The sequence below is a fragment of the Sus scrofa genome, chromosome 1 (genome assembly GCF_000003025.6).
Source record: "Sus scrofa isolate TJ Tabasco breed Duroc chromosome 1, Sscrofa11.1, whole genome shotgun sequence".
NCBI classification, from domain to species: Eukaryota; Metazoa; Chordata; class Mammalia; order Artiodactyla; family Suidae; genus Sus; species Sus scrofa.
In genome coordinates, this window is record NC_010443.5 from 194,885,337 (window position 1) to 194,903,002 (window position 17,666).

Sequence of the window (17,666 nt, forward strand, 5' to 3'; positions counted from 1 at the left end):
TCTGGGAACTACACCACAGCTCACAGCAATGCAGGATCCTTAACCCACTGAGTGAAGCCCTGGGATGGAACCCAAAACCTCATGGTTCCTAATTGGATTCGTTTCTGCTGTACCACAATGGGAACTCATCCCCAGGAGTTGTTAATGAGCTTTGCTGGTGACCAATTCCTCCTGTGCCTTTTGTCCTGCTCCTCATTTTTCAGGGGCACTGAGGGGCACAGGTCATAAGCCCTGGTGGTAGAACAAAACTTCTCCTGGATGTCTTTCGGTGTGTGTGATTGTCCCCGAGCTTTCATCCAAACAGCTGTATCCCTAAGCCACACCACTTGTCTAACCTTGGAGACAAAAGACACCAGACAGTTTCAGATGCCGAGCCCAAATATCGATAAGAGAATAACAGTCATATGTCAACATTTTCCCTAAAAATGCAGATATCTAAGTCTTTTGCCTGCAGTTTGGTTCTTTTTTTTGCAAGAGTAGCTTCAGGTCAAAGAGAGGTCACAGGAGTGGTCAAGGGCATCAGTTGCCCCAGGTTGTCTCCAGAGGTTGGAGCCTCTTCAATGAAGTGTGGTGTCTCCACAGAGTGACCCCATGAACTTCAGGGCAGAGTGGTGCTCACCACGTGGGGTCAGTTCACTTAGGAATGAGCTGGTCTTGTGGGCTGCTGACTTTCCAGGTTTTTAGGTTCACCCAGTCTCCTGGCTGGAAGGGGTGCAGGGACAGGTCAGTGGGTGCTGGCAGTACATAGTTACATATTCCATGAGAACAGGGTGCTCTGTCTCTTGGGCGTGGGGAATGGGTTTACCTCATGTGAGTTCAGATGTATTTTAACTTATCCCTTAGGTTTAACTGCAATGCAGAACAGGGCAATCGGAAGCAAATTAATGCAGTTTTCTTGAGTTTCCTGTCATAGCTTGGCTGAGGCCCATTTCAACGTCTGATTGAATCTCTGCTTCCCTCCATGACTGGGGTCTCAAGCTGAGTGCAAGGTCTACATCATGCCGCGGGCACTTGTTATCAGCTTTGTCACTGGAGACACAAGTGCTGGACCATTATCCCTTTGTGAGGATCCTGGGAGCCCAAACCTGGGGATTCTTTCTCTTAGTACTGCCTTCCCCTTCAGCTGCCATTTCAGTTTAGCAGGGGATGCTTCTATGTACCCAGAAAATGTGTCTTCGAGCACCAAGAAATAATTGAATGTGCCTGGTACTCTCGGCATGTGAAATCAATCTGACAGTCTTCCCCAGGATATGGCCCTCCGGTCTGAATGGGCCTTTTCTAGGGACCTTTAGGAGGTCTGGTGTTGGGGTTGTTCATTGTGCAGATGGGGCAGGTCTCAACTATCCAATTGGTTACATTTTTCATGCCAGGAGTTACTGTGACCTCAGCTGACTAATAACATAGGGCATCCCCCACTTGGTGAGTTCGTGGTTAAGCCTCCCTGATGTCTTAACAGGCTGCATTTGGGGAAAGAATTGTATATATACATTAACTAGCCAAACATGGCCTCCTAGGTCTCCACTGAAGCCCCATTTTCAGGCTTTATATTATTCTTCCTTTGTGTAGATTTGGGAATAATTGGATGGATTTGGCCTTTGAGGTGTGAGGCATAACAGCCAAATTACTGGTTCTAGGGCCACCCTTTTGGCAGTTGCATTGCCTTGTTGTTTCCCCTTTATTACCTCTGCATCCCCCTTTTGGTGACCCTACCATGAATCACTGCCACCTTTTTTGGGAAGCTATACTGCTCCTAAGAGCTTTAATATACTTAAGCCATGTTTCACCTGTTTATTCTCTGGAGCAAGCCTACCTCTTTCCTTTCTTGTGCAGGTAGGATGGCATTCGCCTACTGGCAGTCTGTGTCAACATTTAAGAACTTCCCTGTCCTGAGCTCTAAGGCTCAGGGAAGGGCAGTCAGCTTCACCTTTTGGGCGGAAATCCCTAGGTTTAGGCTTCTTGCCTCCATGACTCAGGTCTGGGAGCTTACTATGTAGCCTTCCAGCCTCTTTCCCTCTCTGGTAAAATCACTCTTGTTTGTGAACCATCCCTCTTTGGCCTTTGGGGAAGCTCACTTCTTAGGTCAAGGTGACTGGACAGATCATCTCTATGGTTTACACACAGCCATGCTCCAGGGCCCCGTTTCTGTGGGTAGCATGGTGGCAGGATTTAATGTATGACATGTTTTTATGGTGGCCCCTGGCTTGTCTGAAAGCACAGTCTGAACTTGAATCAACCTTCTGGGGATCACCATTCTGTCCCCTTAGAGCTTACTACTCCTGCTAGTGTGGAGTCCATGTAGTGATTGGCTGACCAAACATTAACTTTTCAGCTTCCTGTAGTGGGTTGTAGCAGCTGCTACTGCCTGTAGGCAAGGAGGCCATTCCTCTGCAGTTTGATCTAAATGCTTAGAACAATAAACAGCCACCTGAGTAAGGGGTCCTAGTACCTCAAGAGCAATAACCCTTCTCTTATGAAAGTAAAGGTCAAAGGGTTTAGCTAAATCTAGTAGGGCAGGACAGGGGCCTGAAGTAATTGGTTTGTAAATTGTTAAAATGCCCCTTCAAATTCTGAAGTCTATTCAAAAGGATTATCACCCTTTCCTTTCAACTTTGCATAGAGAGGCCTAGTTGTCAGACCATAGCTGGTCTTGTTTTAGGAGGCTGAGGTTGCAAATGGCTTCTTTCCTTTCCTGGGGTAGGTTTCTCTGACCTTCTGTGAGAATGAAGCCTAGGTAGGTCACCCTAGTTTGATATTTGAGCCCTGTTCTCAGATACCTGACATCATTTATCAGCTAGGTTGTTCAGAGTGGTTACAGTATTTTTGTCTGAGGCTTCCTTAGTAGGGCTGGCAATCATAGTGTCGTTTACAAACTGGAGAAGAGTTCTCTCCTCTAGGGGTAGGTCTTTTATGTCTTTAGCTAAGGATTCCTGAAAGAAGGTAGGGAAATTTTTGAATCCTTGAGGCAGGACTGTTCAGCAGTATTGTTTTTGTTGTATACTTAAGTCCTCCCACTCAAAAGCAAAAATTTCTTGTGGCTCCAGGGCTAATGGAATACAGAAGAAGGCATCTTTTAAATCTAATGTAGAAAACCAGGTCCTGGTGGACAGTGGAGTGGCCAGCAGGGGTAGGGATTAGGGACTCATGGATGTGTATCCTCATGGACTGCTCTGAGGTCATATACCATCTGTTTATTCTCCACTGAATTTCTTTATGGAAGAATGGGGGCTTACAGGCTGATTGGCATGGTCTAATAAGGCTCTAGTGAGTTAGCCCTATACAGAAGGGGCAGTGCCCAACAAGGCCTCCTAATGAAGAGCTTATTTTTTTTTTATGGTGCCATATATGTCTAGATTTTAGATAGATGCTCACAGGACAGGCTCCTAGAGCTTGTCCTACCTGTTCCTTGGCCAGACCTCAGAATTTACAGTGGGGAGGTTGACTTGCTCTGTCTAGGGAGATCTGTCCTCAGCCATTCACATTATCTTATACCTTTTGTCTAAGGGGACACCAGTCTCCAGTTTGTCTCCCAATAGGTGGATATAGTAGCCTCCGATTTATGTAAGGTATCTTTTTCTAGCAGGGTTATAAAGTGTTCAGGACATACAGGAAGGAATGGTTGAGTGTTTATCCCATTTATATTCTTTTTTAAAAAAATTTATTATAGTTGATTTACATTGTTCTGTCAATTTCTGCTGTACAACAAAGTGACCCACTTTTTTATACACACACACGCACGTGCGCGCACACACAGACACACACACACACACACTCTTTTTCTCATATTATCTTTCATCATGTTCTATTGCAAATGACTGGATATAGTTCTCTGTGCTGAACAGCAGGCACCCATTGCCTATCCATTCTAAATATGATAGTTTGCATCTACTAACTTCAAACTCCCAATTTATCCCACTCCCTCCCCCTCTCTCTTGACCCCAGAAGTCTATTCTCTATGTCTGTGAGTCTGTTTCTGTTTTATAGATAGGTTCATTTGTGCCATATTTCAGATTCCACACATAAGTAATCTCATATGGTGTTTGTCTTTCTCTTTCTGACTTCACTTAATATGAGAATCTCTAGTTGCATCCATGTTGCTGAAAATTTGTTCAGCAAATTTATTGTCTTTTTAATGGCTGAGTAATATTTCATTGTACACATGTACCACAACTTCTTAATCTATTCATCTTTAAATGGGCATTTAGACTATTTCCTTGACTTGGCTCTTGTGAATAGTGCTGCTATGAACATGGGGGTGCGTGTATCTTATGGCTCTGTGAATGCTCATTCTTGGGCCTTCACTGGTGCCCCCATAATTTCACAACTCTTGTGATTCAGTTTTCCTGGTCTGGTGTTTAGAACTGAGTAAGTGGCACCGGTGTCAACTAAGAATTGAACAGACTTTCCTTCTATGTCCAGTGCCAGCTGGGACTCCACAGGCCCAGTTGGAGGATCAGCTTATGGGATACTGACTCCATCATTATTCATCTCTCTGGGCAATCTGCCTTTAACAGTAATGGCCAGGGTCTAGCCTTTCCATCCCCCTTCAGGGTGGCAGAGGCATCTCTCGTCCAGGGTCCCTCTTGTTTACGTATGGCACACTGATTGGGTCCTAGGGTCCTTGGATGGCTACTCCTGGGGGTTCGTGGTCTGAAAGATTCCCCTAATCAGATTCAGGAATCCCTCTGGATCTTCCCTCAACCCCTTGCTATGACTTTTTAAAAGTTATACAGATCAGGAGTGGTAAAGGGGGCATGTACTTGGATGAGCTCCCTTCTCCATCAGGCACCTGCCTCAAAGGGAGTCCTTTTCTGGTGGGCTGTGGGAGTAATAAGTCCTGATTTGTGTAGTTGCTGGGCAGGGTTCTGGGAACAGGGGGTGTTATGGAGGGGGCCATTCGGGCTTGTGGCCTATGTCAGTACCTGTAAAAGAAGGGAGCAGAGAGGGAACAGAAGGGGCAGGGAGGAGATCTAAAAGGCACTCAGAAGGAGGATCAAGGACTGGTGTTACCTTCATGGATGGGAGCCCACATCCCTTTTGAAGGCCTTTGTTCTGATATAAGGCCATAAAAAACTGACAGGGAATTTCATCCATTTTTTTTTGTCTTTGGCATAGAGGTCCAGTTGTAAAATTGTGTTGTAATTTAGAGACCTGTGGACAGGGCAACACTCCCCACCTCCCAGCTGGTATTGGTACCAGGCCCTTTTACATAGGGAGATTAAATGTGTGGAGTCAGGGAGTGATACCCAAACAGCTTCCAGTTCTATAAGAAGCACCCTAAGGGGCTGTCCTTTGGTAAGGTAGATGTTTGGTTCCCCATACTTTAGATGTTTTGTTTTGCATATGTTTCCAACTACCAGGAGGGCAGTTGGAGTGATTTTTTTTGGTATGCAGATGCTGCAAGATCTGATCCAAGTAAGATTTCCAGCTTTGGAAATTTGAATTCAGCACCAAACTGTTAAATGATTCTTCAAAAGACCAAAATAAGAGGGATTCAAATGTTGTGGACTCGGATATAACTAGGGGTCGGCCTTGAATGTGTACTGGCCTGTGCTTGAAATGGTTAGTCTTTCCTAAGTCAGAATTGTCACACAGGCAACAGATGTAAAAGCAAAAATAAACCAATGGGACCTAATCAAACTGACAAACTTTTACACAGCAAAGGAAACCATAAAAAACCCCCAAAACCAAAAAGACAACTTACAGAATGGGAAAAAATAGTTTCAAACGATGCAACTGACAAGGATTTAATCTCTAAAATATACAAACAACTTATACAACTCAACAGCAAAAAAGCCAACAACCCAGTAGAAAAATGGGCAAAAGACCGGAATAGACATTTCCAAAGAACATATACAGATAGCCAACAAGCACATAAAAATATGTTCAACATCACTGATTATCAGAGAAGTGCAAATCAAAACTGCTATGGAGTACCACCTCATACCAGTAAGAATGGCCATCATTACTAAGTCAACAAATAAATGCCAGAGAGGGTGTGGAGAAAAGGGAACCGTCCTATACTGTTGGTGGAAATGTAAATGGGTACAGCCTCTATGGATAACAGTATTGAGGTACCTTAGAAAATTATACATAGAACTACCATATGACCCAGCAATCCCACTCTTGGGCATATATCCAGACAAAACTTTCCTTGAAAAAGACACATGTACCCGCATGTTCATTCAAGCACTATTCATAATAGCCAAGACATGGAAACAACCTAAATGTCCATCAACAGATGAATGGACTAAGAACATGTGGTACATCTATGCAATGGAATACTACTCAGCCATAAAAGGAACAAAATAATGCCATTTGCAGCAACATGGATGGAACTAGAGACTCTCACACTAAGTAAAGTAAGTCAGAAAGAGAAAGACAAAAAAACCGTATAATATTATTTATATCTGGAATCTGATATACTTCACAAATGAACCTACCCACAGAAAAGAAACTCATGGACTTAGAGAACAGATTTGTGGTTGCCAAGGGGGAGGGTGAGGGAGTGGGATGTACTGGGAATTTGGGGTTAATCTTGCCTTTGGAATGGATAAGCAATGAGATCCTGCTGTATAGCACTGGAAACTATATCTAGTCACTTATGATGGAGCATGATAATGTGAGAAAAAAGAATGTATACATGTGTGTGTGACTGGGTCACCTTGCTGTACAATAGAAAATTGACAGAACACTGTAAACCAGATATAATGGAAAAAATAAAAATCATTATTAAAAAAATTTAAAAAAAAGAATGTCCCACAGGAGATTAGACAGGACTGCCTCTGGGCCAGAGCAGCTTAGCTGTGTTAGTTCCTGACTAACGTGGTCCATTAGAAGGTAGCACAACTGTGCGAGCTGGGGTTCTTTCTTCTGTTCAGCTGAAAAGGAGACATTTTCAGACTGCCCACTGAATATGTGCTAAAAGCATGAAGAATTCCCACCTGTTACTACCCAGCTCTCTGGAGCACTGGCATTCTGAGCTGAAACCAGGAGGAGAGCCTGTAGAACCTTAATCAATAAAGAAACACCCAAAGTTCATCTCACGAGCAGAGCAGGGAGAAGAGGTTTGATGGTGGGTGTTTCTGTTCTTGCCAGCAGCTCACGGGACTTCCTGATATTGGGATTCCTGGTCTTCTGAGTGGCTGACAAGCTCCCCAGCCTGCTTCAGAGAAACTGGCATTGACTGCAAGAGGTCAGATCGCTGGTCGTGGACCCACCTTGCGGCCCTTTCACACTCTGGCATCCCTATTGCTTTTCCCTCAATTTGGACTGAGCATCCTCCTTCCGTTTTGTCAGGCAGTGCTTGTTACCTTCATCCTTTCCTGGTCTTGCTTCTTGGCTCAGGGACACCTGGATTTACCAAACTGAAAGTGACATTGGAGAATGCTATGAACAACCCCTGGAGGTTGATGAGGAGGGCAAAAGCCCTGGCGTGGCCACCATTGCCTTGTAGAGTGCAATAGAACAGCACTGTGGTGAGACAGTAGGCAAGACTGCCATGGCTCCCTCTCATCCGTGGACCCTGGGTATCTGGTACCTCAGGATGGTCAGCCAGAGGAACAGGCAGGCAAACACGAGTTTCAGTCTCCAATCTCCAATGATACCAATGATCCCCTCAAAGAGGCTCTGTCCAGGTTACTCTGGGGACTACACTATGTACACCACACCGAGGTACTGGGCTCTTAGACAGCATTGTTTTAAATTCAGCTGGAGGCTGCCACTGTTCTACCCCATCAGAGTGTCCTCAAAGACCAGAGTCCAGCATCTTCACCTTAATCTCCCGAAGTTTCCGCCATCCTCCTGCTGGAGGCCAGGTGACTTGGGATCTCATGGATATGTGCAGGTGAAAGGGCCACAGATCACTCTAGCTGAGTCGTTAGAATTTTTACCAACCCTTTTGAATCAGGTCCTCTTGCCTGGTGTCACTCAAGCCAATAGAATTAGACCAATTTCTGCTCAGAAGTGAAAGAAATTTTATACTTTAATCAAAGAGTGGAGAAGTACAAAGCTATACTCTAGGGCACAAGCTGTCCCCACAGGCTGAGTGGGGCTGCTCTGTAGAGTTGGTGTCTGGGTGGGAGGTGGGGGTGGAGTGCTTGTGGGTCAGGTGCAGCCATGCTGCTCAGGCTTCTTACCACTGCTGGGCGTAGCATCTCTGCACATGGCTTGTTGAGCTGACGTGTTGGGTACAGCCATTTTGCACTAGGAACTATGGTCTGAAGTGCCATGTAGAAGGCCCCTATGAGCAAGTGATATTAGAATAAACACAATGGACAAAAAGGTTAGACTTTATCATGCAGATTCTACTTTTATTTCTCAGGTATTATTAATGGGCTTTGATGGTGACAAAATAACCAGAAATAAAACTAGAGAGGCAAGTATGGCCTAGCCATTCAGATAGTTGGAGTCAGTGTATTAGCACTAGAGATGAAGAGAAATGCATTTCAGGGACAGATTTAGAAAATTATCAGACACAACTTAGAACAGATTTACAAGGAGATCCTGCTGAATAGCATTGAGAACTTTGTCTAGATACTCATGTTGCAACAGAACAAAGGGTGGGGAAAAATGTAATTGTAATGTATACATGTAAGGATAACTTGATCCCCTTGCTGTACAGTGGGAAAATAAAAAATAAAAAAAAAAGAAAATAAGCCTGATAAGCTGGCAGGAAAGTCTAGATAGTGATGCCTAATACAAAGTAATATCTGCAGACATATTTTGTTTTTTATGTTTCAGGTACTATTCTAAAGACATTACATAGAGTAGCTCATTTAATCTGAACAATAATCCTAAGAAGTGGACATTTTATTATCCCCCATCTGCAATTTTGCAGATAAGAAGACTATGGCACAGAAAGAGTTTATGTGGCTTCCTTAAGACAAGCCTGTCCAGGCATATGGCTCCAGAATTCATGCTCTTAACCTCCACACTCCTTCTGTAAAAAGGCAGAATAATGGGATGGACTGGAAATGAGGCATGAGGAGGCATGTAGATGTAACTTTGGAAATCATCAGCATATTGATAGTTGGAGGCAGTAAAGGCCCAGGAAAAAATGTGAAGAAGCCAAACGTGTGTCCCTGGGAGATACCACCATTTAAGGGACAAGTAGATGAAAAAGAACCAGTTTAAAAGACTGAAAACATGCTTTCAAAGAGAAAGAGAACTCAGTTGTCCCTTGTAAGCCAAGGGTGGGGTGGGGTGGGGTTCAAAAACAAGGAGCAGCAGACAATGTCTAGCAGAATGTTCTGTTGAACAAGTAACCAGTCTTTACTGGCTTTAGTTACCAGAGAGGCACGAATGACCTTAGTGGAAGCAATTACAGAAGAAAGCGGGGGGCAGAGGCTAGCATATCCTAGGTTGAAAAGTGAATGAGAACTATACAAAGTGGAGAGAGCCAAGTTAGATGTTATAGAGGCAGAAAAGACAGTATTAGCTAGAGGAAGAAGTTCAGTCAAGAGGGAAAATTATCTATCTACCAATCTTTCCATCTCTCTATCTGTCTCTCTAAACTATCTAACTCTCTCAACTATCTAACTCTATCAGCCATCTGTCTACCTAATCTGAACTTTGACATGATATGGATCCTTAGGTCTGGATTAGCAGGTGGATTATTTTGACATCTGCTGTATATAAATTTCCAGAAGAATCAGAGTGCCATCTTCTGATGCATCAGACAGAAACGAGGAATCCTTCTGCTTTAACTGCTTTCAACCTGCCCACCTCAAGATGCCATGCTTGAGGGGTTGGGTTGTCCCTAAATAGCTGTGGGAAGCCCCAGAATTTGCTCAGAGATTTCCTCCTTCCTTTTACTACTGAAGACCCACCTCACTTTAGTTCATGTCTTGGTTCCCTCTTTACTCGCCTTTCATTTTGTTCCATTTAGACCCTTGACTCTGGAACCTACATGGAAACTCTGTAGGGTATCCTATTTCTGGCGTGGCCCTTTGGAACTACCTGCTGTGCAAAAGTCCCTATGGTACTGCTGGTGACGTTCATGGTTCTTTTCACAAAGCAAGTCATGTTGAGCATTTTTTTTCATGTGCCTGTTGGCCCTCTGTATGTTTTCTTTGGAGAAATGTCTATTCAGGTCTTTTGCCAGTTTTTCAATTGGATTTTTTTTTTTTTTTTTTTTTTTTGCTGTTGAGTTGTATGAATCGTTTGTATATTTTGGAGATCAAGCTCTTGATGGTTGCATTGTTTGTAACTATTTTTCCCATTCTGCAAGTTGTCTCTTTATTTTTTTTATGGTTTCCTTTGCTGTGCAAAAGTTTGTAAGTTCGATAAGGCCCCTTTGGTTTATTTTTTTTTGTTTATTTCTGTTGCTTTGGGAGATTGACCTAAGAAAATATTTGTATGGTTGATGTCAGAGAATGTTTTGCCTATGTTCTCTTCTAGGATTTTGATGGTGTCTTGTCTTATATTTAAGTCTTTAAGCCATTTTGAGTTTATTTTTGCACATGGTGTGAGGGTGTGTTCTAGTTTCATTGGTTTACATGCAACTGTCCAGTTTTCCCAGTTTGCTGAAGAGACTGTCTTTTTCCCATTTTATATTCTTGCCTCCTTTGTCAAAGATTAATTCATCCTAGGTGTCTGGGTTTGTTTCCAGGATCTATATTCTGTTCCATTTGTCTGTGTGTCTGTTTGGGTACAAGTACCACACTGTCTTGATTACTGTGGCTTTGTAATATTGCCTGAAGTCTGGGAGAGTTATGCCTTCTGCTTGTTTTTTGTTCCTCAGTATTGCTTTGCCAATTCTAATATTTCATTGTTAGTATATAGAGATGCAACCGATTTCTGAATGTTAATTCTGTTTTGCGTGTCCTCCCTGCCCCTACCAGGCTTAGTATAACGCTTGTATATAGTGGTTCTTAATGAAAACTATTGTTGATTCAGGTATTCTATTAGTTTTCGGTTTTAACGTATTCATTTCTGCCTTTGCCATTGTTAATTCATTCATACTATTTTCCTTTGCTTTATTTTGTTATTTCCTTAAAATTCTTTTTGCACTCTGTGCTTTATTTATATTCATGTTTTAATGATGTAAATATTTTAAGACTATGAATTTTCTTCTGATCATTATTTTAGTTGTAGCCTATAGGTTCTGACATTATAATCTTTAGAAACGCTATAATTTCTCTTTTCATTTCCCATTTAAGAAATCAGGATTTCTTTTAGGTAGAAAAATCTTTATTTTCTGAATTTGTAATTAAATCCTACTTTTCATTATTATCAGTTAATACTGTCTACATAATTTTAATCTTTCAGGATTTATTAAGATTTTCCTTATGGACATTTCTCCAATTTTAAAAGTAAGATGCATTTCTAATTTCAGATCCAAAACTTGGTATATATCAATCAGATCTATGTTATAGATCATGTCATTTAAGTAGTCTATGTCCTTATTTTGTGCACATTGATCTTAGACAAAGAGAGGTAAATTTAAATCTATTGTTATTACCTTAATGTAGCCGCCTGTAATTTCCTGCTTTCAGAAACCACCTGATCCAGAACTAAATCATACTTCCTTGAATCCCAATCCTACAATAAGACCTGCCTAGGTTTACTGAGACCCCCAAGGTTCCCCGTGAGCTGTCGTCTCCCTTATTGAGACAATGTAAGTGACTCAACTTGGCTGGCGGACATAAAACATACTCATGACTGCAGTGTCTTCACTGTGAACCACACCCTCTGGCATATGTAATACCACTCTGTGTCTCTTGTGATGTTTGATCTGGATTTTACTTTGTGTGATATTATGGTCACAACTTCTATTTTTTTCTTTGTGTTTTTATTTTATTTTTTTTGTGTTTAAAATTAGTTTGGGGCATGTCTTTTGTATATAGTACAGAATTGGACTGTGTTTTGCGATCCTATCTGAAGATTACTTAACTTTACATACACATATTGATAGAAAAGTCTATGTTTGGTATTAGTTTTGCCACTTTATGTTATGTCGTGACCAGAGTCTCCCAGGAACCTAACCTTATGTTATCTTAGGAGTGATGGTTCAAGGTTCGCTAATTCAGTGTCTGTGGTGACTTTATAGAACATAATTGCCACAAACAAAGAGAATCATCTGTATTTGTCTGAAGCCTTTACATTTTAGGAAGAGTTAAACTGTATAAAATTCTTGACTTACATCTTCTTAGCATGAGTATCTTGCAGGTGCTGCTCTGCTGTCTTCTATGGTCTTTGTCAAATGTTGTCAATAAATCTGAACAAGACATTTTTTTTTTCTCTCCTATAAGTTCAAATAATTTTCTAGAATATGCCTCGGCATTAACCATTCTGGGTCAGTTTTTCCTGGTTTGCCCTGTGCCCTTCCTCTGCCTGCCTACCTGCCTATCTATCTAATCTTTTAGTGTTAACTTTTTTCCTTTCTTATTTTGCTTTTTTATTTTTTCTATCCTCTATATCCTTACTGTGCTTTTATGGTGTCTGCTCTCCCATGCATTCCTTGTAATTTAATCTTCATTTATGAAATGACTTTGTCATATGTTTCTATTTCTTTTCTGAGCACTGTCAGTTACTGTTTATACTCATATTATCAACGGTCACTTCCTTGTGTCTGTTCATCTCTGAGTTTTGGTATTTCTTTAAGTTTCAGTTGCTGCACAAAGGTTTAAAATTCTCAGTTGCAGTGGTAGGTTGCACTTCTTAACCTGCTCTGTGTCAATATTTTTCTTGTGTTTTCACTCTCTTTAAGAAAGCTATCTTGCTCTCTTTTGTCTTTTTACATTTTCCTTGTAGTATTTTTCTATCAATAAAAAGCATCTTTTTTGTTGTTACCCATATTTTAATGAGGCAGATGTTTTTTGGGGTTAGCAAGAAGTCCCTGCTGTAGGCATGAGGCCAAGGAAGATTTCTAGGCTTCAGGGTTCTTAAGCATGTCCTCTTGGCTGCCCTAGCTAAAGACTTAAAGGATGCCCTCCTGTGTGCCCCATCTTTACTCATTTCTCTCATCAGCCTTAGGCTCTCCTGGACTGTCATCAACAAGAGATAGAGGCTTCTGGGCCAACCTGAAGTAAGAGTTTTAACTAGAGAACCCCCCAACCGGAAAGATAGCTACGTGTCTGTCAGCAGGTTTGATTGCCACATACCACCCTTCTTGTAATCTTGCAGCAACTACGTGCCTTATGTCTTTGCTAGCAGCCCTGCTAACCGTGCTCCAAGTATTGCTCATCAGTTTTGCTTTTGTCATCTTGCTTGCTCAGCTTCTTAGGCAGAAACTCTGTCCACTCAGGGAAGGAGGAGGGTCAGCACTGCTTGTGTGGGAAAACCTTAAGACCCGGAAGTCTGTATTGTATGAAGGTCACCCAGGACAAAGACCTGGTGCTCAAACTCTGGAAGTGACTCCTCTGAGCCTGCGCCAGTGCTGAATAAACCTGGCTATTCCACATCTCTGAGTGCCGTTTGTCTCTTTCCGCTGCCTCAGTTTCTACAACAAGCCCACCCTTTTATGATTTTTGTACTTGCTAGTTCTTTCTGAGATCATTCCCTCTTAGACCTTCTCTGCACTTCTTACCTTCCTTTTGGTTCTGCTCTATCTCTGGGCGGAGATTATTTGCAATTTGAAACTTTCTGATTTTCCTGATTCCTGGTTTTGTTGAAAATAAAATTTTAAAAGTTTATTTTTCACTTTCCTTGCTATTCTTTATAGTGGGAACTTTTATAACTAAGATGTTTCTGTGTTCCTACCAACTCTCTGGGTTGATGGTTCATCAGAATCAGAATCAGTATAAAGCAGTGCTCGCTAGTCCTCAAGTTCATTTGGACCCCAGACTTGATCCCCACTTCCCAGACCTGTAAGCATATCTTCAAGCCACGTTTGAGGATGTCAGTTTTTTGAAGAAACATAGAGATAAGGATTTAGACTAAAGCACATATATATACACATATTATATATGTATATATTTTGCTTTTTTCAGGGCCACACCTATGGCATATGGAAGTTCCTAGGCTAGGGGTCGAATCAGAGCTACAGCTGATGGCCTACACCATAGCCACAGAAACACAGTATCCAAGCCGTGTCTGAGATGTATACCACAGCTCAGTGCAATGCGGAATTCTTAACCCACTAGCCAGAGATCAAAGCCACGTCCTCATGGGCACTAGTCAGGCTTGTTACCACTGAGCCACAACAGGAACTTCTTGATTTATATTTACATCTCTTTTCTCTTATGCTGAAAGTATTATTTCCTGAAGGCATTTCTTATTTACTGTATTTTAAAAGTAACAGTGGCAACATTTCTATGAAAAAGAATATAACTGGACGCAATTTGTGATTCCTTGGCAATTCTTTTGTCTTTTGTGTACATTCCCAGAGGGAGATGCACCAAATATAATGTTTCAGAATCACTTGAAATCCTTCTCATCTATGTATTTGTACTATCAATTTGATATGCTATTAGGTATATTTGTTTCAGCTGTTGTTTTTACAGATTATTCTTTTTTAAAAATCAATTAAATAAAAGCATTTTCCTGGTTCTAGAATCAAAACAATAACACGTACAGAGGTAACTTCCATCTTTATTGCCTGCACCCTTGTCTCTTCCTCCCCCATATAGAGCAGTTTGTTTTTGGTTTATTAATCAACTGTTACTTTTTAATGAATACACACATTGGTACTTTCCTACCTCCATTCTTATATTAAGAAAGTGTCATGTAATGAAGATTGTTCTGAGTTTTGGTTTTTTAGTTTAAAAAGACAGCCTGGAAATCACATCATCTCACATATATAAAGTCCTCTCTCCTTCCCTCTATGTTTTTCCTTTCTTTCTTCCTTTTTAAAATTGAAGTATAAGAACATAAATAGTCAAGTGCACAAATCTTGAGTGTTCAATTCATTGGATTTTTTCATATGTATACACCTGTGGAACTACTATCTGATCAAGATAAAGAAATTTATCACCATCCAAGAAGGCTCCCTTTTGTCTCTCCTCAGTCAACATTCCTCAAAAGAAACCATTATTTTTGATGTCTAATTTCATGGGTTAGTTTTGCCTACTCTACACATTAATATAACTGGAATCACATAGGGGTACCTCGTCTTTTATGTCTGGCTTCTGATATCGGTCTGTGAAATTTGCCTTTATCCTTGAGTATTTAGGAATTTATTCTTCTCCAGCATTGTGTAATAGTTAATTGAATTAGTATACCACAATTTATTTATACATCCTACTGTTGGTGGAAATTTGTTATTTATTTTTTTGAAGATATTTTATTTTCATATGCGTGTCCAGTTATTTAAATGGCTATGTCTTCTCCACTGGATTGCCTTAACATCTTTGTCAGAAGTCTGCTGACCATGTATCTGTGAGCCTATTTCTGCCCTTTGCCCTATTTTGGTATATATCTGTCCTTTCACTAGTACTTCACTGTCTTGTATACTAGAACTTCATATTTTCTTGAAATCAAGTAGCAGGAGTTCTCCAGCTTTGTTCTTTAAAAAATGTTTTGATTACTTTTGTGCTTCTGTCTTTGACATAAATGTTGGAAATAGCTTGCTTTCTACCCAGAATGCTAGGATTTTCCCTGAGATTATGTGGCATCTACAGATGAATATGGGAAAAATTGACAACAATATTCAGTTTTCTAATCCATGAACAGTGTATATGTCTGCATTCATTTAGATTTTCTCTATACTAATTCTGACTTTGGTCAATGTTTTATAATTTTCTTCCTTCCTTCCTTCCTTCCTTCCTTTCTTTTTTTGCTTTTTAGGGCCACACCTGCAGCATATGGAGGTTCCCAAGCTAGGGGTCAAATTGGAGCTGTAGCCGCCAGCCTATGCCACAGGAACAGCAACACAGGATCCAAGCCGTGTATGTGACCTACACCACAGCTCACAGCAACGCTGGATCCTTAACTCACTGAGTGAGGCCAGGGATTGAACCTGCAACCTCATGGTTCCTAGTCAGATTTGTTTCTGTGGCGCCATGATGGGAACTCCTGCTTTATAATTTTCAATATAAATTACTTGCACATATTTTGTTAGACTTGTATCTGAGGTGCTATTATAAATAATACTCTTTCTTTAATTCCAATCTCATTGTTAATCGTATGTTCAAATACAAATGATTTTCGTGTATTGACCTTTTATCTTGTGATCTCGCTAAACCCACTTATTAGTTCTAGAGGCTTTTTTTTTTTAAGATAGATGTTTTTAAGTAGATTCAATATTGTCTGAGAATAGATGACAAACTCCATAGCTTTTCTTTCTTTCTTGCCTTATCTAATTTGCTTGAAATGACCTCTTTTATGCTCAAACTTTTCATGTGTGAAGTTCAGGTGTTGATCAGTGACTTCAGGGGAATTGATATGCAGGTTATGGGGCTTGCTTTCCTAAGGCTCCCTACCTTCTGTGATTTTAGTCTTCCAAGTTTTAGCCACTTTGGCTGCCTGAACTCTCTTTCCCCATAGCCATTTAGACCATTGTATTTCCTCTAGGGGTCTGTTCCTTTGCTCATAGGAAACCTGTGAGAAAGAAACAGATGACTGTGATAAATCTCACCATCTGTTGCTTCCAGCATGTACCCAAACTCCTTAAATCTTGCCTGTGTCATTCCTTCCAGTGCCCACAGTTATTGAAAAGATTCTACCAAAATGTTGCTGATTTCTATCTCCATCTGAAACTCCTGTTACCATTTATAATTTTAGTCTCCACACTTGAGGCTCTTGCCATTTCTACTATGCCATAAAATGCTTTCATTTGTTACATCTTCTTCTTGTACAAGCCCCTGTTATGTAGCCATACATGCTAAACCCTTTCTGGTTTGTTTCACACCTTCTTTTGGTAGACTCAGCATTTACATTCTCAATTTGATTTCATACGGTTTACACTTTTCCTTACCAAATTATGGTGTTACTTCACATGCTCTGGGCTCTATATAGAGTGTTAATTTTTTTTTCAAGAAAAGGCCTTTATCATCTGTATATTTTGTGCCTACCTCAGACCTTAATAGAATCTGTTAGTTCACAGCTGTTCCATAAATGTGCTCACCAGCTAAATTACAGAATCACGTAAATTGCCTTTTAGTTGCTATTTGTATAGATTTTCAAGGTTACTCTTTCAGATGTTATTGATGTTCAACCTAAAATTAGCTCCTCAGTAAACAATCTGAAGCACAAAATCTGCTCCAAGGACACCCTAAGTATTGTTGATATGAATTTCCCATATAGGGCTATAGGACAGATTTCCCATGACCCTTAACTTCAGGGATTTATAATTTGCTAAAGTGAAAAATAATATAAATTAAATTTCAGAAACTCATAATGCTAAGCTGTCTTGGAAATAGAGTTAGTGCCACAGTATGTGTGTTGCAATTTGTGGTAGAAGAACTGAGCACTTGAGTAATGTGGTGTCATGACTGAGGTGTCCTGACCAGTGATGGTCATTCTGCCATATACAGCAAGCCCTCATTGGTGATTCATTAATCTTTTGCCTTTGGTTTTCTCATGGACACATTAATTGCAGTAGAAAATTGTAGACATTTTATAATGAGACTCAATTTATTCTAGAAATGAAGATTATAAATGAATATTTTTCTTTTTGTATTTCCTGATAGGACTTCTAATTGAGACACAAAAATAAACATTCAGAATAGCTAGAAGTTGGTCTTTTTAAAAACTGAAAATGACCATGAGTTCTTCGAATTACATTT